The 26783-nt window shown below is 35.7% G+C and overlaps 1 pseudogene; it reads left to right on the top strand.

The window, feature by feature from the left end:
- Positions 1–4575: 4575 nt before the first annotated feature.
- On the top strand, positions 4576–8022 carry LOC124992404 (tripartite motif-containing protein 60-like; annotated as a pseudogene).
- The last annotated feature ends 18761 nt before the right edge of the window (positions 8023–26783 follow it).

Raw genomic sequence — 26783 nt, 5'->3', positions numbered from 1 at the left:
ATATATCCTTATTTTATCCTTTTCATTTTTAGTAAAAATCCAGAAGCATGTAAGAACTTACATATAATTATATATTTAGATACATGCTAAATACACATACATCTACTTCTCAGATTCAGAATAATATTACTATAACATAGGAACTCTTGCATGCCTATTTTAAGGGCTACAGTAGTCTTCTAGTTGATGTCTATGCCTTTATTGATTTAACATTCACTTATCAATGGATACTTGTCATTCCTAATTTATTATTACTAACAATGCTGTAATGAGCATCCTCTATTTTGTGTTCACACTCCTGTGTACTATATCTTGAGAATGGATTCTTAGAAGTGGGATGACTGGGTTATAGAATGTGTACATCTTAGATTTTAATAGGGAAAAACCAACTGTTTTTCAAAGGTTTGTACAAATTTGTAATTTCACCAACACTATAGTAGTTTACAATCCCATGCCGAGGAGCTGTCCAACAGTTCTTGTTTATCAGTCTTTTAAATATTTCTAATCTGATTAAAATTTTGGTTTTTTTTTGCCTTTATTTTATTCATTTATTTACATGTGGTGCTGAGAATTGAACCCAGTGTCTCATACAAGCCAGGCAAGCACTCTACCACTGAGCCACAACCCCAACGAATATTTTTATTTTAATATGTATTTTTTAGCTAGTGATGTTCAACATTATTCCAAGTTTATTTTATATTTAGACTTTGGTGAATTGCCCATTCCATAATGTTACTTCCATAATGTTACATTCCATAATGTTACTAATTTCTTACTAATTTTCTTAAAACACTTTATAAAATAGATACATAAATTCTTTATCTGTTGTGAGTTGCAAAGATTTGGGGTATGGATGTTAAGATTTTCTCAGGGTCATTGGCTGCATGGAGGCATCAATTCCTTGATGTTTAGTAATAAATACTTAATAAGTCATTTTTTCACATTTACATTTTATCACAGTATTTTCACCTCTCACAGCAAAGGTTATTTAAAAATATAGATTACTAAGTATAAAATTCTTTGTCATTTTGGTTTCAGTCATGCATGTTAAGTCCTTTGACTAATTCTTTTAATTCTCATTGACAGAGATTATTATGTTCTTATGAATCCAGTTGTCCTTGTGAACTATTTTATAGTTGCTAATCTAGTTTCTCAAGAGACAATTTATTTCTATACTAAACAAATTTTTATATAGAAGCTATTCATTCCTCAGTAAAAGTGGAATTATATTAGTTTAAAGCTAAATGTATTTTCAAAATTTCAAATCACCTTTCCTAAGATACTTACTTTTTTTTTTTTTTTTTTTTTTTTTTTTTTTTTTTTTGTCAATGAACCTCTACTTTATTTATTTGTTTGTGGTGCTGAGAATCGAACCCAGTGCCAAGTGATGTACCACTGAGCCACAATTCCAGCCTCTTACATTTTTTTTTAATGTGTCTCTTGCTATTTTATTTTTCTAGAATTTTTTTGGTTAAGAAAGAAACTTTGAATGTCATAGAAAGGTGAGTGAAATCTTAGAAAAACTGATAATTTATTAAATAATAGAATGAACACTTATATATTGCTAATATAAATGAATAATCACTCCCTTTGGAAAGGAAATTATGCTCAACTAATTTCTTACAACAAAAGACACATTTTTTCAATTGTTAAATTAAAATCATGTTTTTTAAAAAACTTTTAAATTTAAGGGCTATATATCTCTGAGAAGTAAAGAATGTATCTTAGGAACAGCATGTTGATAGAAGAAATATTCTAACACTTGAATTTTAATAATTTAACATTTTTTGATTTCAATTCAATTTTTTAGTTTAGTATCTCTAGAAAAAAGAAAGCATATTTTGAGAAATAAAATCTGATCTATGCTTTCTTAAGACTAAAATGTTTCACAGTAATTTCTTTTCAAATGTTTTAATATATTTAATGTGTTTTCAATATATTTAACATATTAGAAGAGAAATATATTATCTCTATTTTTTCATTCTCAGCTAATTGTATCCTATTTGTTGTTTCGTTCATATGCATGAAGTAACTAAATGTTGGCAAGAGCTTTTGCTGGGCTCAGCTTTTTGTAAGCCAAAAGATTTTGAAAGAAGATGGGCATTCTTTAGCTTCCAAAATGTTGACTCTGGATTCAGCAGCCACTAAGTAATAATAGACTACCCACTGCCTGAAAGGTCAGACTCATACTGATTAGAACATTGTGATTATGTGAAGAAAGGAACATTGGGTCATCTGATGCCAAGTTTGGAATGGATTGTGTTCTGTGACCGACTTTCCTTAGATTGGTTTGGTTTCTATGGATAAAACATGTACTGATATTCTCTGGAGACTAGCAACAATCATCATTTAAAACTTGAAGGTTTTAATTAAGTCATACTAATGATTCTAACCTTTCCAGAAATACTATTAATATGGTTAATTTGTCAAAGCTGCATGTCTTAGTCCATTTTCTGTTGTTATCACACAATGCTTGAGACTAATTTCTGGAGAATAGAGGTTTATTGGCTCATGGTTCTGGAGGCTGGGAAGTCCAAGAGCACTGTATGGGAATCTGAAAAGGGCCTTCTTTTTGCATTGTAACATGGTGGAGGGCATCACATGGCAAAAGAGAGCAAGTGTGCTAGCTCAGCTCTCTCTTCCTCTTCCACTAATGCCAGCATGGTGGTATTATTCTCATGACCTCATTTAATTCTAATTACCTTTCATAGGCCTTTATCTCCAAACACCAATAACATAAGAATTTGGGAATTAAATTTCCAACACATAAACTTGGGGGGACACATTCAAGTTACACACTATATGATATAAAGGACATCATAATTTACATAAGGTGAGGTAAACAATATTACTGGAAGACTTGATATATGCAAACGTTATGTAAACTTCACTGATACCTCTACAGGTTATACAAGTCCTTATACGTAATATGTATTGTCTATATATGTATATATATATTCATTGAGATAATTGACATACATAAATTTCCTTTTATTCACAGGTGCCATTATGTTAGTCAGCTTCCCATTACTGTGGCGAAATAGATGAGAAAAATTAATTAAAGAGGAGAGTGTTATTTTTAGCTCTTGGTTACAGAGGTTTTAGTCCATGGTTGGTTGTTTACAAGGCAGAAACATCATAGCCAAAGGGCATGGCAGAGGAAATGTGTTCATCTCATGACAACCGGGAAGGAGAAAGCAGGGAGGGGAAGAAGGAGCTGAGGACAAAATATATACTCCCTCAGGGCACTTCTCCAGTAACCTACTTTCTCTGACTTGGTCCCACCTCCTACAGTTTCTTCCACTTCCTATGGATTACATCCCCAGTAGTCTATTCAATTATGAATCCATTTATGGATTAATCCATTGATCATATCAGAGCCCTCATGATCCAGTTATTTTCCAAAAGCCCCACCTCTGAACACTGCTCCACCGTAGACCAAGCCTTCAACACATGAACCTTTGGGGAACATTTCAAATCCAAACTATAGCAACCATTCAGTGATTTTTAGTAAATTCACAGAGTTGCACGAATATCACCACTATTTAATTTCAAAATATTTTCATCACCTCAGAAAGCCCCATACTATTAGAAGTCACTCCCCAAAATTGGTTCTTTGGAATAATAGATAAAATTAATAAGCCTTTTGCTAGATTGGCCAAGAAAAAAATAGAGAATATACAAATAACAAGTGCAGACTTAAGAGATGGTAAGAGAATGTTATATTATTGTAAGCAACTTTGTCAATAAATTTGAAAAGTGAAATGAAATGGACAAATTCCAAGGAAAACAATTTCCTAGAAGTGAAGAAATAGTAAAAAGAAAAATTTGATAAATCTTATAACAGAAAAAAACCCATTTTCAAAATCCTTTCCACAAAGAAAAATCTGTATCCAGTTAACTTTACCAGTGAATTCTATCAAAAATTTAAGGAAGAGGTAAATCTAATTTAACTCAAACCCTTCCATGAAGAAGAAATTGAGCAATTTATTTCATGAACGCAGCCTAATCTTGTCACCAAAATCTGGGGTATTTTGAGAAATGAAAATTATGAGAGAGGTAAATTATGGGCAAAACATATGATTATCTCAATAGGTCCAGAAAAAGTATGTGATACACTTCAACATCCTTTTTCTTTTTGATAAATGAAAAAATCTTACCTAACTAGAAATAGAAGGGAGCTTCATTAATCTGATAATGGTCTCTACAAGGCAACAATCAGCAAATATACTTAATGGATATGTGCTAAAACCATTATCACAGGTCTGGAGTAGGGCAAGGATCATGTGATCACCATGTATTTTCAAGCTTCTTCAGGAGAGCTGAACAAGAGCACCAAGGAAAAAAATCTGTCTATCTATCCAAGTATATATGTGTTTGTGTGTGTGTGTGTGTGTGTGTGCAGAGAGAGAGAGAGAAAGAGAGAGAGAGAGAGAGAGAGAGAGAGAGAGAGAGAGAGAGAGGAAAGAGAGAGAGAGAGAGAAAGAAAGAGAGAGAAAGAGAGGAAGGAAGGAAGAAAGGAAGGAAGGAAGGGAGGGAGGGAGAAAGGAACATTAAAATTGTCATTTTGTGACTATGGTTGTGTTAAGACTCATCTACATCTACAAATACATTATTAGAATTAGCAAAATTGATGAACAGAAGGTCAGCATTAAGTAGTCAATTACCAATCTGAAACTTCTACTTAGGGATCTCCAAGTTATTTCAAACTTAACTACAAGGCCTAACTCTTGGGTTTTTTTTGTTTTGTTTTGTTTTGTTTTTTTGCCCCTACAACCCTTTCCACCTTTCATCCAGTGTCCTCATTTCCGTCAACACCATTTATCTAGATGTCCAAGACAGAATTAAAAGGTAGTTCTGCTTCTAGCCTATTGCATGGCCTTTATACAAATTACACCTCATGTAAGTGCTGGAGGCATGGTGAGCCAAGTCTAAGTTAGATTTCAGCTCCCACTTGCCCTTGTCACTTAGGCACACTTAAGCAGTGAACATCCTGTGCAACTATAGATAGCAGCCCTGCCTTCATCTTTTCCCTTTCCCTTCCTTTATCCAATTTCAACAAATTCACAAATACTATCAGTCTGTTGCCAAAATATATCTTAAAATCACTTTTCTTTTCTCCACTCCTTCTACCTTGGCCAAAGCCACCATCATCTCTCACCTTGAGAATTGTACAACACCCTCCTAGTTTGTCACTCCATTGCCATTTCTGCTCCTCTGCATTTTCCCCATAGCAGATGAAGTCATAACCTTAAAGAAAATCCAATAGCATCAATTTCCTGCTTAAATCTTTCATTGATTTCCCATTTCACTTGGGGTAAAGAAAAATATCCAAACTCTTTACTATGAATCTTAAGGCCCTGCATAACGATCCTGTGTCTAGTCTCATTTTGTGCCACTTATCTCTTTGCCCACTCTATTCTAGCCACACGAATCTTATTTTAGTTTAATTAATATGCTAAATGTATTTCCTGCCTCAGGCTTTTGCATGTGTTTTTTCCTCTTTCTGGAATAATAATAATGTTGTAATAATAATGATTAGTATTTCTTATGCTCATACTGTGTTCCATGTACTGTTCTAAGTACTTCACAAAATTAACACATGTAATCCTGATAGCAGTTGTGAATAGGTGGTGTTGCTCTCCACATGCTGCAGATGGGGAAACAAAAGCACAGAGTCACCCAAAGACCCACAACTTATTAGTGAAACCAGGATGGGCTGCTCCATGATCTTTGTACAGCAGCCTCTTCTCACCCTCCAGGTCTCAGGGTATTTGTCCTGCCTTTGGGGCATCTTTCCTGATTTACCATACCTCAGGGGGTCCCACTATTAGTCACTACCTCAACTCCTCATCTTCATATGCACTGTAACTCACTATTATTGTTTTTATCTTCCCACCCCTATCTCCTCCATTAGAATGTAAGCTTCATGAGGGCCAAAATTTAATACACAAGCATCAATATGCCAAATTCTTTAAAGTACAAAATGATGAAAGACAACAGCTTCTCATCATCTCTACATGCATTGCTCACAATAATCACTCAGTAAATTTTTGCTGAATTTATACAATATTCCTTTCTTATTCAGATACTCACCTATATAAAAATAAATCTTTTACAATTGAAGATAGAATTTTAAAAACTACTGAAATGATTCCTCAGTGAATTTAATGGGTTTTACTAGAAACATCTTACTTTTGCATGACTTACTGTAAAAAATATAAACCAGACAGACAGGAAGGAATGTGTCTAGCTGTGACTTCAAGATAAGCTAATAAAGTTCTTTTCAAAAGAAGTCATGGTTGAGTTGTTTTCTAATTCTGAGCTGTAGTCAGTGACCAGTAGTAATCATTACTTTATTTCAATTAGAGATTTAGTTAGGAAATAAATACTCAGTATTTTCTTTTTTTTTTTTTTTTTTTAATTTTCTTGTGTATTGAATGACTTGATTTATCCTGATATTCAGTTAGGTTTCTTATTGGAAACTAACTGGCAAATTGAAGACAGGGAAATTTATTGAAAGAATATTCAGGTTCATAGAACCTACAGGAGACTGGGGAGAGGAGCTTGGGAGGGTTGGAAATGGGCAGGACCAAAAGTCACCAGAGCCTAAAAGCAATAAGCAGCTCCACAACTACTGCTTCAACATCGTATAGTCACATTAAGGTGCTGCCCCACTGCTGTCATTGTCCCCTGTCCTTGCATTGCTCATAACACACAAAATCCCATCAGAAAGCATCTGATTAACTTAGCTGGTGTGCTAGGCTGTCCAAGTCTTAATTTTCACATTAAGACTACATGCAGTTAATTCCTCAAAGGAAACTGCCTAAATGGAGGTTGGGAAGCCAAAAACAAGAAAACAAGAATGCTTTTTACTTAGGGGAAAGTGAAACCTGTATTTTCACCTTTTCTTATTTTCACATTGGGTTAACAGGATAGATTTCATCCAACCATAGAGGTCAGAACATTCAAGGATCTTTACTTTTCCTCTTGCCAAACAGGCTTATTTTGACTCAGGCATGAAACAAAAAATAAAAGTGTATATTATTGGAGGGTGAGACATAGCCTCAGGCCTGAACCACTATTCCAGGTCATCAGTTTTCCTCATGAGTGGCCATGGTGGTATTCTGTAGATCTCTACATTGTAAAGAAATTATTGGTCCATTAAGTCTGTGACTGCTGAGCCAATCTGTAATATAGCTATAGTTTTAAATTCTCCTTATCCTTTGCACTGAAGTGCAGAGGACTCAACAAGACTTCAGTGATGGTCACCAACGTACCAGGCCAGTGAAATCTGCAGCTAGTCTCTGTACGTGTACCTGGAGGTTATCTACTTCACACTGAGACCTGAGCGCTAGGGAGGCAGGCTTACCAAGGGAGTGTTTCCACCTTTACTCACGGCTCAATGGAGTTGGCGACCCACCCTGGCAGACCTCCAAGGAGAGTGTAGTTGTCCCATCCATCTGGATTACTTGAAAGACCCAGTGACCATTAATTGTGGGCACAACTTCTGTTTCCACTGCCTCAGTATGTCCTGGACCTAACTGATGCTGTTGCCTGCCCTGTCTGCTATTTTTGTCTTCCACAAAGGAAGTTCAGGAAGAACCCCCAGCTCTCTGTAATTTAAAATCGCTAAGCTACTCCAGATCAGAATAAAAGAGGAAGAGGCAGGAAGAAAATTGTGTGTATGAAAAACACAATCAATTTCTGACCCTTTTCTGTGTGAATGACCTACACAGGTTTTATGTATTCAATGCAGTTTCTCTACTGAACATCAGAGGCACCACCTTTGCCCCATTCAGAAATGCCTTTTACCATAGAAAAATTCCAGAAGAATTTGAGCCCTTGAAGAAGGACGTGGAATGAGCTGAAAAAGTGCTAATTCTGTAAGGCAGCAAATCCCCAGAGCTGAGAAAGAAAGTGAAATATATGAAAGAAGAAATAAATTCTGAAATTGAGCAAATCTGTTTTTACAGAATGAGCAAGCAACTCTGCTTAAGCAAATACAAGATGAAGAGTTGAACACTTTAACAAAACTTAATGAAAACCTTGTAACTTTTCCATATTGTATTTCCACATTAAAACATTTACTGAAGGAAATAGAGAGCAAATATGTGTAGCCAGATCTAGCATTGCTGACTCAGGTTAAGTATATACACCAAAGGTATCAAAATCTAAAATACCCTGAACTCTTGTCATTAAAGAAATAAGGCTTTAGACTTTCTCCTTAGAATTCTGGCTTGGACAGAATTATACAGCAATTTCAGACAGATGTGACTTTAGATCTTGACACAGTGTGTCCTCAGCTTATTGTCTTAGAGGATAGAAAAATTGCACAAAATGGAAGAACAACATGAAATGCTTGTTATAACCAAGAAGATTCTATCTCTGCCCTGCTGTTCTGGGTTCTAAGATATTTAATTCTGATAGACATTACTGGCAGGTAGAAGTGTGGAAAAAAAAAAAGAAGAAAACCTCAGTGAACATTGGGTATGTGTGAAGACATCTCCCTAGGAACTGGAGGAATTGGTTATCATTTGTGGGTGGTTTTTGAGCAATTGGGCAGTATATATTGAGAGTGGTTATTTTGTGTTTGGTCTTAAGAACACCCATCTTCTGCCAGTAGCAAGACGCAGTAAGATTGGCATTTTTTAATTTTTTTTTACTTTGAATTGGGTGAGGTTTCCTTCATCTCTTCTCTATACTTTTAGTGACTCTTTTACCAAAACCATTTGGCTTTATTTCTATGTTGTAAGAAATTCTGAATCTTTCAGTGGATTATGAAAGATAAAAAACCTGAAAAATTATTCTGTTTTAGAGTTAACTTAAGCCAGTAAATTTAATCTCATTATTTTCAGAGTATTTTTTAGTTTTACTACTGAAAATCAGAATAGATTTTTCTCCCTATAAAAAGTGATAGTAGTGCCAATTTAATGGGTAAAATGAGTATGAGTTAAGTGCTTTGAATTCTAATTTTAAATATTTGAGAATTATTATTTTACATGCCCAATAAAATATTTTGTTTTAAAATTGCCCCAAAAGTGCATACTATCACAGAAGAGTGAAATACATGATAGATATTTGTGAATGAGTAGCGTGTAAATTGGCCTCGTCAGAATCAAAAGACTAGGTAGGGAGCTTTATACGCTCTTATGGAAGTAGAGATGAGCATTTCTTTCAGGTTGTGAACCATCCTTATTTTCAACTACATTCTGAACTCTTCATGTGTTTTTCATGTTCATAAGTTTAATTTTGGATATACTGAGTCTGAGCTCATCTTAGTTAATTTTACATTGCTATAAAATAAATACCGGAGGATAGGTAACTTCTAAAATAAAAAGTTTTATTTGGCTCATGATTCTGGTGACTGGAAAGTCCAAACAGCATGGTGCTAGTATCCTGGAGAGTGTCCTCTGGCTACATAGCAACAGTAGAGTAGTGGAAAGGGAATTGGCAACATGCAAGGGAGGTGCTAGGCTCTCTTATGACAATCCATTGATGAAAGAAGATGCTAGGTTCTCTTATGACAACCCATTGTCTCAGGAACTAACCCAGTCCCATGACACCTGACCATCTTTCACAAAACAGCATTAATCCATTCATGAGGTTAGAGTCCCATGATGTAAGTACCTTCTGAAAAGACCCACTTCTGAAAGTTTCCACTACTGCAACACTGCCCTGCTGGAGACCAAGGCTCCAGCACATGAACCTCCCAGGACAAACCATATCCAAACCATTGCTGAGCTCAAGCTCAACATATCCAAAACCAAATTCATCTTTACCACTCCTGCTACTGTTCCTGTTTTCCCCATCTTGATAAAGGCACCACTATTCAATCTATATACCCAAATCAGAAACTCAGGACTCATATATAACTATCCTAAATTTCACTCTACACATTCAGTCACGTCATGAAACTGTCAATTCTTTATCTCTTTTTTTCAAATGTGTGCCTTCTCTCCATTCCTCTTAACCAAGTCTTAGTTCAAATTCATGACTTTTATATTTTGAGTTTGGTTAACATTAGCTGCTCTCATAGGCTATAAAATTTAGGCCTACAATTTAGGCCTATAAAATTTTGGCTACAATGTCAGTCATATATCCCACAATTTCTTGCCATCTTATCTGAACTATCTGAATTCTGAATATTTTCTGCTTTTTCATGTAACTCAGATTTTAATATGCTGATTTCTAAATGGTTGCTCTCTCTACCTATTTTCATTACCCATTCCTCATTTGCCTGTTAAACTTCTACTCCATCCTTCTATTCTCAGTTTTATTGAATTCCTGTTTCAACCACCACCATCCCAAATAGAATTTAGCATTTCTTCTGAGATTCTATAGCATTTATACAAGCATCCCTGGACAACTAATCTTTTTATTTGTTTATGTCTACTTTTCCTTTTGGACTGGGAGCTCCCTGCATGCTGGAGCTCACACGTAGTTCTATTTTCTGCATTTAGTACATGCCTGGTTCACCATAGGCAATGAAACATTTTTTTTTTAATTTTACTAAATGAATGAAGCATGCATGTTGAGTGGAGCATATAGATGAAGATGAGACTATAAGAAATTCCAGATACTGAGCTGACAGAGTACTTATGTACTCTGACATGTCTTTTACCCAAGTTGCTCCCAGAGCAGAAGAAATTCAGGAAAGCAACCTTCATGATAGCCTGAGTTCTGGACCTTCTTCTTTCTAGTTATCACAGTGTTTGACACCACACTGCATTTGCCTAAGATATAAACTCTACTTTCTGCTCCAGGACATGCCTAAAGACCTCACAATGTATTTGGTCCATTCAGTTGTGAACCTCAGTTTTTCTCTTTACACACTTTATTCTCCCTTCTATTCCAAATGACTATCCCTTGCATGAGCCTTTGACCCTGGGACCATACCTCATGCTGGCCCTTGTGGTCCACATTACTTTGAGGATCAGGCCTAGAGGAAAAAAGAAAGGAAACAGAGCAAGAAGGAAGGCAGGGAGCAGGAAGGGAGAGAGGAAGGAAAGATGGGGCGGTCACTGGAAAGAGTCCAAAGTAAAACCTTGATAATTTTACCCAAAAAAATCTCTTTGTTTTAATACAACTTTTCATAACCTCCTGTTCATGAACCATATGTATATGCACACATGCAGGCATTCTTCCATTAATTTATTCCTTTTGACAGTTCTTGATTTCTTTCTGATCACCAATCACTATGATAGAATCTGGAATAAAAGGTTTTAGAATAAAGCTATTTTCATACTCTTCAGATTGCTCATACTCTGGAAAGAAGAGATAGTTCCATCAGTGATAATTACAGATAGTGAGATAAATGTGTCAGTAGAAACCTACATAGGTGCAATAGCAACAGATTTGAAAACATATACAGTCTTAAAGGTGACATCTAGGGCCCAACAAATCCAACAATGTTAAATATTTTGTCCAAGGTTCTTCATAACCTGCTCTACCCTATTTTTATTATGCCTGCTGTACCCTAATATACTTTTAATTTATATTATTACATACTCTAAACTCTAGCCATTCATGAGAATATCATAGAAAATGCTCATCAAGAAATTTGCAGAGAGTTTATCTTCAAAAGACATTTTCTTATGGCTCAATGATTGTCAAAAGAACTATGGCAACAGTTTTATTTTCTATAAAGTTTTGTAATTCAAGTCAGTAAAGTAAATCTGATTTATCTGAGGGAGAAACTTCGATAGAATACTTTTGTGTTAAATATAATCAACCTTCTACTAGCATTATGTAGAATCATAAATGACAATCTAAATTAGTTTTACAGATCATCTAAAACCATGTATAGTTAGATTTAGAATGCATTTTCTGCTTTCCTGTTCTACCATTACCTCAGGAGGTAAACCTCGTGGTTGTTCCCTTTTCTATGTTAATGTCATTTTAAAATTTAAATTTAAAATTAACATGTGTCTCCTAACCATGTGCCAATGTTGACAGGTTTCTGATGTATAAGAAAGGAAACCACCTACAGACTAAAATTTATCTTTTATTATCTCCAAATGAATAACCAGATATATGTTTAATTGGTTGAATGACACATTTTTCTCTCATGTGTACACAGAACTTGCACACACACACACAAAAATAGCCTAATTTCTATACTAAAGAGGCACCCATACCTGCAATTGCAGTGTTCACTTGTACTATGTTACAACTCACCTTTGGGTGGAGTTGTTACTGCCAACGGATTTAGTCGTTGTGGTTTATTCTAACACTTACTGTCACTTTAAACGATCAAGGTTGTTTGATCCAATGTTAGAAGACTGTGTTTCATGAGAAGCAAGACAACATCTATCTACTACAGCTGTCAGGGCCAGCAGTGTGCGTCACACCACAGACAGCCTGCCCAGCCACTGCTTTCCGGTTCCTGTTTTTGTCTGAAAGATGGCAAAGTTGGGAATAAAAAATCATTTGTAAAAGCCCCCAAATGTCATTCTTCATAATCAGATATGAATGTGAACAAGTGCATACCTGGTTTTGAAATCAGATTTAAAAGTGTACACAATATTAATTTCTTTTTAGAAGAAATTTTAATGTATCTGGCAAAACAGTAGAGTGGCACCCTGTCACTCCTGTGTTTTCCATCTTTATTGGGGGGCTGGCTCTCCAGCTGCATATTACAAGCATGCTCCAATTTTCCTGGGCCTGGAGCACTTTTCTTGGTAATTACAGCACTGCTACCTCTGTGTCCTCATTTTAATCTCATGCTTCAACAAATGCAATCTGACCCTGCTCTCCAGAAACTGCTTAGTCAAAGCTTGTCTCCCAGCCTGGTCAGCCACTTTCAGGTCATCTTTTTATTTTTATTTTTATTTTTTGAGTCTTCTACACCAACGGTCTATTGCTGATTCAGGCTCTTCATGTCCCAAACTGGATCTCCATTTAGTGTCACCACTCTCAATTTAGTAATTCAAGCCAAAAAGCTGGAAGCCAGCTGTTTCACATTCCCTGTCATGGAGCTCGTCCAGTTTTACCATGTAAGTGTCTGTTCAATCTCCCTTTCTCTATTATCATTGTCTCCCTGCCCCCTGTCTCACGTTTATACAAATGACACAGGAGAACACCAACCCCATGCAGACAGCAGCCCAGGGATCACTTAGTCCTTCTGTTCTCAGGTTGGCAGACACAGGCCTTTACCATGGAGCCTTCATGGAGACCTGAGCACTTTTGGACACTAGAGACAGAGCTGGAACTGTAGCCTCAGCTTGGCCTTGCTTTGAGTCTTGGCCTTTGGCTGTAGAGCCCATTACCCTGGGCAAAGGGTACCAATAGGCTTATTGAGGTGGGATGGTAATTTAAGTAAGTAGTTGAGCTTGAGACTTTCACCCTTTGGAATCTGGGCTTAACTTCTTTGGGCTTTGCTGGGCCTTAACAGCCTCTGTACCTGTATTCATGGCCTTGGTGTTGTTTGCTGCATCTTCTTCAGGCCCTTCTTACTGTGCTGCTTGGCAAAACACACGTTCCTCAGGACTTGGGGCCCACCGCCTTAAGAGATTCTTATCTTTGTGACAGGAGTTTTCTTCCTTCCTTCCTTCCTTCCTTCCTTCCTTCCTTCCATCCTTCCTTCCTTCCTTCCTTCCTTCCTTCCTTCCTTCCTTCCTTCCTTCCTTCCTTTCTTTTTTTGGTGGGGGAAGTTCCTGGGATTGAACTCAGGGCCACTTGACTACTGAGCCACATTCCCAGCCTTATTTTGTATTTTATTTAGAGACAGGGTCTCGCTGAGTTGCATAGCACCTTACTTTTGCAGAGGCTGTCTTTGAACTCACAATCCTCCTGCCTCAGCCTCCCAAGCCACTGAGATTACAGGCATGAGCCATGCCTGGCCAGGAGTCTCTTGGTGCAATTTCTGTGCCAGTCTCAGGAGTGGTTGTGGCTGGTGTGGTTCTTGGACATAGTCAAGTCTGCACTGGAACCTGCTGCTCTTGGGCCCTCTATTACTTGTCTTAAAAGAAGTTTATTATTATTCACCTGGCCTCTTGCAGCAGTCTCTTTACCATTCTCCTTTTCCTCACATCTGCTCATACTTTCATCAACACTATTCATAGGCTCTTTTCTTACTGGCAAACCAACCAGCAGCCAAGAAGTTGAAAACCCTTCACTGACTCCCATTCACCCACAGTATCAAGTCCATGTCCCTTGGCTTGTACACAAGGAATTTTTTATCACCTAGTCAGATCTCCAATGTTCCTTCCCTTCAGGTCTCAGATCCATTTTTCATTTTATGCTTTTGCAATATCAAAATGATTATAGATGTACTCACAGCACACACATGAGTAAAGGTTTTTGAAACTTCCACATGCTTGTGAGTCTTAATTAACCTGTGCAAGATGGTCTCCTGCACATTAACTGGAAAATTCTCATTTACTTTTCAAAGTCCTAGGAAACCACCACTTCTTCAATGAAGATTTCCCTCACTCTCCCCAGGCAAAATAATTTTTCTTTTTTTTTGCTATTTGTGAAAGTTGTATGCACATTATTGCATACACATATGCCACAGTATTGTATATTATTTTATTTAACTTTATTTTTATCTGTTAAGTGTCCAGTTCTTAGATAGTATGGACCAGACATTAATTCAACATGTATGTTTGGCACCCGCCACACTTCAGGCACATAGTAAGTGTTGAGTAAAGTTTTATTAGAATAAATTGAGCAATAATTAAATTCCTTTGTCTCCCTCATTTTCCATACCCAATAGGTAAACATGTCTTCACAATGCTACCTCCTTTATTAGAAAGTTGTATTTATATTTATTTATTTATTTATTTTTGTTTTTTATTTTTCAACCCCACCACCACTATCCTAGTATGAGCTCATTCTCTTTTAACCATACATTCAGCAATGGTTGTCAAATATGTGTGGCTTGGAAACTGTAAAGTTGTGGAAAAAGTACTCTCTTGCCTGGAGAATTCCGTGACAACTTATTGGGTGGACAGACAATCAATCATTGAAATAACTTCACCACTGGTTTTCCATCCCATCCCATAATTTTCACTTAATCATATGTCCTTTTCACAGTCACCCTCAGAGTACTCCTTATTGCACTAATTACAATTTAATTTCAAACCATCTTGCTCATAATCTTGCAGCTTTCTGTTTATTGCAGAATAAAAATTTGCCGTTTAGACTGGGAGTCAAGACTGTGCTTGTACATCTTTTTCAGCCTGCTCCCTTCTTCCTCTACTTACTGCTTTCTTGCCCATTTGTCCAAGATTAATTAAATTGACATCTTTTCAATGAAGTTTTCCAGGATCCTTTTAGGAAAAATTAACATGTCACTTCTCTTGTTATGGCATTAATGTGGATCTTGTTTTGTGTTATAATTCTGGATATATATATCTCTGTTATAAGATTGGGAAAAGAATAAGATTTAGAAAGGTTTTTATTTTTCCTTTTGCAGCTTCACAAAATGAGTTTTAACAGAAATATAGTGAACTTTGAATTTCAATCTTATTTCATATTCCATTCTTTCATTATATGCTTCTCTGTGATATTTCTACCTATAAACTTTTCAGGATCATATATCATTGTGGTAAGATGATTTTATTTATAAGTAATATGATTATTTTATAAAATAATGTCACCCCAAATTTAACTAATTCTTTAAAAAAGGATTTTATTGCCTAGAGCTGCAGCGAAATTACATAGCAACAAGCCTTCATTAATGAAGAGCAATTTTTGTACTGTGGTAGTCTCAAATGCAAAATAGTATTACAATAAAGTATTTTATTATACTTGCCAAATGAATTAATACTGCTTACTCTTTTGATTAAAAGATGAAAGATTTTTTTAATCATGTCTTTGCACATTTTGCATGTAATCTGCTGAATCCAGTAATAAGTGATAACAAACCTATCATTTATGTAAATGTTCAGAAGCTTGACAGTAATGAAACTTGGATTAACTCTTATGGAGGAATGAGGAGTGCAAATATGCAATCTTTTCACATGCATGCAGGGCAGGATAATTCTTTTTTGTTTCCAGTGAAGAGCCCTTTACTGTGCAAAAGGGATTTTATGTTGCTTTTAGACCTTTATTTGATTCATTGGCCTGGAGGGCAGATTATTGGAAAGAGTTGCAATGAAACTTAAGTGGAAAAATGGACAGCCATGGCAGAACTATATAATAGCATTTGGTTTTCCATGCTTATTATGGTTAAAACTGCATATTCTTCATCTGGATATTCTAAATTTGCTACTATTAGAATAAACTTTTTTTTAAGGTATGCATTTATTGAAGAATACTTTTATTTTTATATCTCCTTGACAGGAAATTTCACTGTTGTAGGAAAAGAAGCCTGGACTGTAGAGTCAGATAATCTTAAATGTTGATTTATGTTCTCTTAATTTCAAATTCCTTATTTATAAATCTTTAATGGTCTGTTCTGAGGATTAAATCAAAAAGAAATGGGTAATGCACATAGCAAAACACCTGGCAGGTGACAGACTGTCACTAAGTAGCTAGTACTGTATCATCAGTACCATCATCATCATTATTATTGAATGTGCCCCTTAGACTTTAGCTGTTTTTTTGGTTGGTTTGTTTTTATGAACTAAGAATGTAAATGCGAATTTATAATCTGAATTTTTATGTCTGGCTTTGTCTGTGTTATCAACCTTTTAGTTTCTTGTAATTTTTTTTTCAAATTTGACAGAGTTTATTTGCACCAAGGATGATTTGAGTGTCAGAAAGTACTCAGAACTGAAGAGGTACAGTGAGGTCCACCCTAGCAGCATGGGCTGCCAACCTGATCTAAAGGCTTCCCAGTTGAAAATGTCTTAACAGGACCTGTTCACTCTTCTGGGACTTTCATCTTCTCTTGTCTTGGACATTTGCCCTCACGGTAACTAGGTCCTCACACTCTGATCACCACTTAGACAATTGGATCCCCCAGTTCTCAGAGTGCCTTTTAATTTGATACCCTCAACCCTATCTCCTATCAGATTACCTAGAAACATTCTTACAGTTTTTTAGTTATTTTTAGATCACAAATATAGTGTATGTAGTATAGATGTACATGAAACAGCAAGTGAAAGTACTCTTTCCTGCTCATCTATAATCCTCTTACCCCTTTATATCTTTATATATCTTATATTTTTATATATCTTTTCAAACCATATGTGTGTATACATAATTTACACACACATACATACACACACATGCATATGTTTGAAATCTCCTTTTTTTCCCACTCAGACATTCTAGATATCTTCCCATGTCCATGTTTACACATACATACAGTCTTCTTTTTTTAAAGAAAAATATATGAAAATAATTTCAAATTTACAGAAAAGTTGCAAGACTGAAAACAGTACAAAGAACACTTGTTCTTTAGTCAGATTCTATTATTAACTTTACTCTATTTGCATATGCTCTCCCTTTCTTTCTTGGGTACATATTGGCCCTTTGCCTCGTACCATTTAATGCATATTTTCTTAAGAATAGGGATCTTACAGGTCACCGGGGCACACCCCTGTGATCTTTGCTACTTGAGAGGCTGAGGTAGGAGGATCACAAGTTCAAGGACAGAAACAGCAATTTAGCAAGACCCTGTCTTCAGCGAGACCCTGTCTCAAAATAAAATATAAAAAGAATTGGGGATGTAGCTCAGTAATGGAGTGGGGTTCAATTCCCAGTACTGTTAAAAAAAAAATAGGGATATTCTCTTGCATGAACACAGCACAGTTATCTGCATCTGTAAATTTAACTTTGATAAAGTGCTTTACCATTTATATTTCAATTTCATCAATTGGTCCAATAATTTGTAACAATTTTCCTCTAGTATAGAATCTTGTTTAAGGTTAGAAATTGCATTTAATTGTCATGTTTCTTTAGTGTTCCATAATCTGGGACTTTTCTACACATAATTTTTTTGCCTTTGGTGAAATTGACATCTTTGAAGAATATAGCTTTCCTCCACCCTTTATAGAGAAAGTTTCTCATGTGTTTTATTTCATAGATCTTTATTTCATGTTTCAAATGCCTTCTTTACCCATAGATTATAAGAATATTTAAGTATGTTTTCTTCTAGTTCTTGTAAGGGTCCATTTAAAAAAATCTTTGTTAACTGATGAATCAATAAACAGAATGTGGTATATTCATACAAAGGAGTATTATTCAACTACAAAACAGAAGTAAGTACCAATACATGCTGGAACATGGATGAACATTAAAGTGTTATGCTGAGTGAATGAAGATGGACACAAGTCACACTCACATGACTCCCTTTTCCAGACATGGGCAGAATAGGCAAATTCACAGAAACAGAAGGCAGGCAAGTGGTTTCAGGGGCTGCAAGAGGGGAGTGACTGCTTGATGGATATGGAGTTTTCTTTTGGGATGATGGAAGTGTTCTGGAACTAGATGGCTGTGATGAGTACACAACACAGTGAATTGTGTACTTTAAAATGATAATTTTTATATTTAATCATGATGTACAGGAAATCTTTGATCCATTTACACTTGGCCTAAGGATTGAGGTAGGTATAAATGTTATTTCTTTTTTTCCCCCAACTCATTATCCAGTCATTCCAGTATCTAAGTGCTTAATCTGTTTTGACCCACTTATTTGAAATGTCCCTTTTAATTGTATGTATTCTAAGATAAATTTGTGTCTTGTCTTGAGTTTATTCTGACTCACAATTCCATCTGCATCTCCCTTTTCCAGTGCTATCCCATTTTACGTAAGGTAGCTTTACATTATTCTTTGATATTTTTTAGGGCCCATTCTCCTTCTTAGTTCACCATTAGAACTCTTCCTTTGCAAAATTTTCCTGGAAATTTTTTTGTGTTTATTATACAAGAGGAATGCTGAAATATTTGACTCAACTTTTTATTAAGGCTGTTAGATTTATAATAGGCTATTTCTTATAGTAATTTTAAGTTTGTACCAAAACTAAGGAAACCAAAGAGATATTGCTTATGCCTCATTCCCCCACACACGAAGACCTCCTCTCTACTGACATCCTTTGCACAGTGGTAAATTTGTTAAAATTAATGAACCTACATCAGTACATCATTACCCAAGTTCATTGTTTACATTAAGATTCACTCTTGGTGTTGTACATTATGTGGGATTTTTTAAATCCCTTGGTTTCTGCCTATTCTTCCCTCCTTTCCCATTAGACAATTTTTTATTGTCCCCATTCTTTCACCTTTTCCAGAATGTCATGCTGTTGGACTTAGACAATGTCATCTTTTCAGATTGACTTCTTTTAGTTAGTAATGTGCATTTTGGTTTCCTCTATGTGCCTGTTAGCTTATTTCTTTTTATTATTGAGTAATAACTGCATTTTGTAGAAGTGCCACTATTTATTCATTCACCAACTGAAAGACATTTTGGTTTCTCCTAAGGGTTGGTAATTATTAATAAAGCTGCTATAAATATCTGTATTCAGTTTTTTTTTTTTTTTTTTTGGTGGGGGCATAAGTTTTCAGCTTTTTCACTTGGGTAAATATTGAAGAGCACAATTGTTGGAGCATATGGTAAGAGTATGTTTAGTTTGTTACAAACTGCCAATCTATCTTCTAAAACTGCTGTAGTATTTGCATTCTCTCTAACAATGAATAAGAGTTCCTGTTACTCTACATTCTTGTCAGCCTTTGGTGTTATTAGTGTTTGGGATTTTTGCCATTCTTGTAGATGTGTAAGGCACTGTTTGAATCTTGACTTCAAAGTTTATTGTCTAATTTGGGGTTAGCTCTCCATTTATTCTAATCTTTTTTATGTCTTCCAGTGCAAATTTGTAGTTTTTTTAAGTTATGAATATTTTTATGGAATTTATTTATTTATTTATATATGGCTTCTATTATTGATGACACGTTTTTCCTTTACATTTCCTTAGTAACTATCTGGATCTAAAAGTTACTGATTTTTATATATTTCCTTTGTTGTGATTATCTTATGGAAGCTATTAGTGAAGTCATGATATAATAATAATTTTACCTCCTTTCTGAGTCCATACTGCTTATCTATGCACATTCTTAAAACTCCTTCTGCCCCCATGAATTCAATTCTCTCCTTTTTAGCTGTTGTTATGATTTGAATATAAGGTATCCCCCCATAATGCCTGTGTCCATGCAGTAATTTTCAAAGATGAAGTGACTAGATTATGAGAGCTGAAAACTAATCCATGAGTAAATCTATTTGGTGGATTAATAATGAACTAACTAGGTGGTAATGTAGGCAGGTGAGAAATGGTTAGAGGAGGTGGCTGAAGTATTCATCTTCCCTGTGTCCTTCCTCTTCTCTGTCTCCTGGTTGCCATCAGCAGAGCAGTGCTTCCTCAACCACACTCTTTGGCCATGATGTTCTGCCACACCTTGGACCCAGGACAAAGGAGTCAGCTGATCACAGACTGAACCTCTGAAACTATGAGCCACTTTCTCTTCTAAGTTGTGCTAGTCAGGTATTTTGGTCAAAGCAACGAACAGTTGACTAACACAAATGTGATCTCAAATCTATTTTCTTCAGACTTGAGAATGATGTATACATTAATTTATTCTTTCAACAAATATTTGTTGAGCCATTACTGTGAACTAGACCTGGTTCTAGTTGTATCTCCTGGGAGAATAAAACAACTAATTCCTGAAAAAAAAAAATATATATATATATACACACACACACACACACACACACACACACATATGTTCTACTTAAGGGGAGAATAAAACAACTAATTCCTAATTTAAAAAATACACACATATATATATATATATATATATATATATATATATATATATTCTACTTAAGATAGCACTGCTGCTTTGTTATAAGTTTAGCTTAAGTTTTGAAAGACAATGCATTAGATTACAAAGAACTTAAAGTTTCTCATATAGTTTATATTTATACCATCATGTCAAAACTATTGGCATCAGATCTGCTATTGTGCTGCTGCCAGTATTCTGCAGCTCCACCCCCCCACCATCTTATAACTCAGATTGGCAGTCTGTGAACATCCTAACCAGCCATTGTTCCGCTCTTCAGCCTGTGAACATTCCCGGCAGTCATTGGTCCAGATTGTTAGCCTGCGAACTCCCTAGTCAGTCACTGGTCCGTTGTTATTAGCCCACGAAATTCCACTACTTAAGAATGGCTCCACCACCTCTCTCTCTCTCTCTCTCTCTCTCTCTCTCTCTCTCTCTCTCTCTCTCTCCTCTCCCTCTCTCCCTCTCTCCTGCTCTCTTACTCTCACTTTCACTCACTCTCTCACTTTCTCTCTATCTCTCTCTCTCTCAACCTGCAGGCAGACACTCTGCCTGTCCACTTAATAAAATCTTTTGCATGAGTTCCTGCATCTGGAGTGGTTTCTGGGTGCTTTCAAAAACTACGTTTAACTATGATTATTCAATGTGTTTTGATGCCTTACCAATCATTTGATCCAGAAACCTTTTTACATATTTTGCTTTCAAATTTGCAATAAGAACTCTGAAATGTAATGTCGTCTTACCAAAGGATATATGGTGTTAACTTTCATGAGGATTTAAACCAGTGATCCTCCCAAAAATGTGATAAATCATTTACTTGCATGGTTAACCATGCAGATTTTAAGTTGAAGATTAAGATTTATTTTTTATATTTTTCCACTAGCTTGCTTTGATGAGTCTTCTAAGGTCAGACCTGCTGAGGCTTCATACCTCTATCAGAATTCCATAGAGCTAGTAACCTTGCCGGGAGGTGCTTGGGGGAGCCACGAGGGTGGGGGAAACCCAAGTGTCTTGGAAGTAAAGGTCATCTTTTCTAGATTCTGGTTCAGAAAATAGACAAGTTGATTACAAGCTACTGCGATTATTCTATAATAAAAGAAATTCAAAAGACCAAGATTTAGGTTCCAGATAAACATGGAATAGTTATCTAATTTGGGTGAGGGTAAGTGTACTTGCTCCTCTATTTCAGGGTGAGGCTGGTAGAATAAAATAATACACAAAAACCTTATAATCTCATTATTGCTGAGTCTTATGAAAGGTCACTAGTTCAACTTCCTTTTCAGGACTTGAGATCCCATCTAGTCTAGTGTTTCTAACACGTAGGTGCATATAGGGGCTTTGCTCGTTAGTTATGGAAATCAAAGATTATAAAGAAAGTACTCTATTAAAGAAAGATAATTATTAATATGTCACTTTGAATAGACTCTAATGGAAGACCAAAATGGAAGAAATCGTCTTGGGGTTAGACATTCCTTTAAAAAACATTCTAAGAGTATATGGAAACCTCTCATGTTAGAACCTCTAGGGACAATGCCAAATGATATGGAAGACATAAATAAACACAATATATTGAAACTTAGTCCTGCTTACAGCACAATTATAAAAGGGTTCTTTTCCAAGAAAAGAAATAAATTTATTTTTTTATACTTAAAATTTGGAATAATTTTAGGTTACACTTATTAAATGCAATTTTTCTATTCCAATGTAATTCAGCAGGTAATAAAAAGTAGTAAGATTCTGAAAGCAAAATATTTGCTATTAGTGGAAGTAAAGTGTGTTAGGATTGTATTCTTCATATTTTCAAAATGAAAATCAAAACCAAACCACAGCATTTAAAGTATTGACACATAGAAAAGTGCTTAAAATGTCAAAAACATTAATAATGGCCAAGCAAACCTGTTATATATGAATCATCTCTATGAGTGAACAGTGAGAATATAGAACATATACTCATTATTGAAACTATTTTATAAAAAACTAGGAGGCTTGACATGCACAGGTTGACCTATAGGAAAATTTTCTGATTTTAATGTCTCAATCACCATCCTTCTTAAAATTAATAAATCAATAACAAACACCTCAGATTGAACTGGGGTTTCATTGTCTCCCCTACAACTTAATAAACAAATGATTCACATAACATTTCCTAACAGTATTTTCCTTTCTTACCCCAAATTCAAATGTGAGTAATTTTTAGTTTCTGGCAAATATAGCCTAAACTACTGTTTTTAAAAATTTTGTGCATTTTTTATCACATTTACTAAAAACTATTCCAAGTTCTTAGAAAAAAGTAGCTAATTTTTGCTTCTTAAAATGGTTTCAGAGAAATATATTCTTGAAAGTTCCTTCACTGTCTTCTTCTTTTCAAATGAAGTACTTCCTGTCTGAAGTAGAATTACTAACAAACTAAAAGCAAGAACTTCAGGGTAGCTGAATTAAAAAATAGGTTGAAAAAGGTAGTTCTTCACATAATGACTGGACAGCCTTTAGTATGAAAATAGAAAAAAAAAAAAAACCTTTGAGGTACTGTGGTAAACCATAGCCATTTTAAAAATCCTTCTTTGACAAAAAGTTGTGGTTCATGCTAGTGGTCAGTGTGTCAGAAACTGTATATGCCTAGGGTTTCCATAAATCAGATCTCAGAACTGGTGAGTGCAGGTATTTACCTCTACGTGGCAACTCAATTTATAGAATTTTACAGTGTGATGAATGAGGAATACATCTTGTGATAACTTTAAAGATATTGTGAATCTATATCTTTTACTTTGGTGGAAGGAGTAGGAAAATTCAATTGAACTAGGTTTGGTTCCATTGGTGCTGTTTCCCTACCAAAGGCACAACCCAGGGACCATCATTGTCTTGAAAGGGACAGTAGGATCTGCACACAGCAGAAACCCATGCTATTGCAATCCTTCCTCCTTCTCCCCGTACTTCCCACATCCATAGCACGGTCTGCAAGTTATACTGATTAATATCTTGAATACCCATTTTCTCTCTGTGCCTCCAGCATAGACTAAACCATTATTATATCTCACCTGGAGTTTTGTAACTGCCCCTTGGCTGCCACCACTCTTGCCTCATTCAGTCCATTCTCCATGTGACAACTAATGTGATCTTTCTAAACTGTAAATCTCCCTCATGTAATCTTTCTAAACTGCAAATGTCCCTAATGTAAACTCTTTAAAAATTTCCCACTACTTTCAGGGAAACAACAAGCCATGTCCTCACTTCCTCATGTAACTTATAAGGCCCTTTGTGACCTGACCCTCCTCCCTCAACAAATATTTCTCCAACCTCACTCCTCAGCCCTTTGAATTACTAAGATTGCAATTCCCTGAATAAGGACTGGTCTTACCTCTGGCTATTTGCAGTCCCTGCATGACTCCTGCCTGGTCCCTAGCATCTTATATCATGGTCCCCTCATGTACCAAGCATGTTCTATCTTGGGACTGTCTGTGTCTTTTCTTATTTGAATGCTTTCTCCCAGGGGTGAAGTATGTCCATGTGATTCCAATATATTACACTCAACAGCTTTATGAGGAAAACAAAATGAGGGTAATATTTTAATTTTGAAATACATATTCTAAAGTTTGAACTTCAATATGTGCTTTCTGCTGTGTAAGTAAATATCACAGACCTAATCAATGATAAGAAGTAAACATTTATTCATCTCATGGTTCTGGAGACTCAAGGTCAAAGGGCTGCACCTAGTGAGTGCCTTCTTGCTGGTGGGGATGCTACAGTTCTGGGATGGTACAGGGTATCAAACGGCAAGACAGAGCAAACTTGCTTTATAACAACCTGCTCTCACACTAACTAATCCAATCCTGTGAGAGTAAACTTAGTCCTATGAGACCTTATCCAGTCTTTGCAGACATAACCCAGTCTCTGCAGAAAAACCTTAATCCTTTTGTGAAGACAGTACACCATGATCTAATCACCTCCTAAATGTCATACATTCTGACAAAACTGTACTGAAGAATTAGGCTTCAACTTGAGCTTTGGTGGGAACAAACCCATCCAAACCTAGCACTAGTATACAGACTACTAGAAGTGAAACAACAGACTCTTTTTGAGCAGCATCAAGAAAACTAAGGCTCTGTAACAAAATCTAGATGAGTCCTTCAGGTACTGCCAGTGGTTGCAAAACAAACGATGAATAACTATACTACACTAAAATGAATTGTTCATGATCCTTGAACTGTGGACGCTTCCAGACCAGTGGAGGAAGCAAAGACAGGCTCAATCAACATGAAGTTCTGTACAGTAATGACCAGCAATGATTGGCTTTGATTCTGCCATATGCCCTGCGATATTTCCAGACCTGTATTCTAATCATGTTGTATGTCACTAGCTGGAGGTCCCACAGGCACTTCACACAAAATCCATGTCATCTCTCCCACAAAGAACTCTGCTTTTCCTGTGTTCCCTCTTCTGGTTAATGACACTGCCATCCACAGAGATAAATTCTCTGCTTTATGCCTTAAACTCTTATACCTAGCCTGTCTCCCTTTCCTGTACATACCACTTTTAGAATTTCTTAGTAATGCTCAAATCCAGGCTACACTTGTTTCTGCATCATAACAGGTCCTTAACTGGTTTCCTTCCTTCCAATCTTATCTCACACACATTTATTTACCATACTGCAGCTGGAATGATATTTCGAAGTTCAAATCTAATCATGTTACTACTTCTGCTTAAGACATACATTGCCCTCAGGTTAACCAGTTGGTGAATATTTGATTGATTAACTTATCATATTTTATTTTATCAAACCTTCAGAGTAACTTTACACTGAACATTATTCTGCCTTGTAGGTAAGGGTTTGGAGAACTTATCCCATAGTAGATGGCCAAGTTTGTATGACTCCTGAGGTTTGTCTGACTCCTGTTTCTATCACACTGCCATCCATTCAATCAAACGATGCCCTTTTCATGTAGACAGTGAAGAAACACTGCTGATTATAAGTGAATATCTGCCAGTCATGCACAAGTAAATAATTTGTTTCCAATAATGTTGTAGTAATTGCTTTATAGAATTATCTTGCACTGCAGTAAAACTGTGATTAACCAGAATCTTCAATTATGCAGAGTTTGTTTGAAAAGCATACAGAGGAAAGATATTACAAATTTATGGGCAAAATAATTATATTACCCAAAATGAGCTGATGGAAATTTTTAGAGAAATTTCTAAGATATAACTTGTAATTTCTACTCTTTGCTCTCCATTGTCTATGCTGTCTTCTGTGGCATGTGTAATAAGTGTCAAATAGGGCTTATGCACAGAACAGTGCATGGCCACGATAGGTTCTCAGGAAATACTTGTCAAAGGAATGAATTAAGGAACAGGAGAAGTAAAACCTTTGACATTCTAAGATCCAGAATTATTTACTTATGGTTATCATACTGTTCATCTTTAAGGTAAAACAGTAAGCCAATATACTTTATCTAGCTTTTCCACTATACACATCAAAAAAAGTTCTTATTCTCATTAAACTAGAAAATTTATTTAAGCAGAACAACTTATCTCCCAAATATACTGGTGAATATACATGCGATTCTAGTTTTCAAAGTTTCTACTGAAGCTGAACATACACATCTGTTCATATTGGTTTTCAACTATGAATTTAACCACATTAATAAAAAAGATTGACATAGTTGGATGAAATGAATGTTTTGGGTTTATTTGTAGATTTTAAATATCAGAGTTATCCCAGTCTACATGAATATTTCAGATTCCCTTTTGCTCATCTTTCCCCCAACCTTCTTCACAATTCCATAGTATGGAGTTATATAATAGATAATTTTAATCTAGGCTAACTGTCATCATGTTTATCATATTAAAATACTAGTAAGAATATTCTGATATTCCATGTGAAATGTGGAATAGATAATTCTTGATTTTTAAAAAAATTTTTTAGGCATTGATAGTCCTTTATTTTTATTCATTTATTTATATGTGGTGCTGAGAATCAAACCCAGCACCTCACACATACTAGGCAAGTGCTCTACCACTGAGCCACAACTCCAGTCCTGATAATTCTTGATTAATCAGGG

The sequence above is a fragment of the Sciurus carolinensis genome, chromosome 1 (genome assembly GCF_902686445.1).
Source record: "Sciurus carolinensis chromosome 1, mSciCar1.2, whole genome shotgun sequence".
NCBI lineage: Eukaryota > Metazoa > Chordata > Mammalia > Rodentia > Sciuridae > Sciurus > Sciurus carolinensis.
This window is presented reverse-complemented; position numbering and strand designations above follow the sequence as displayed.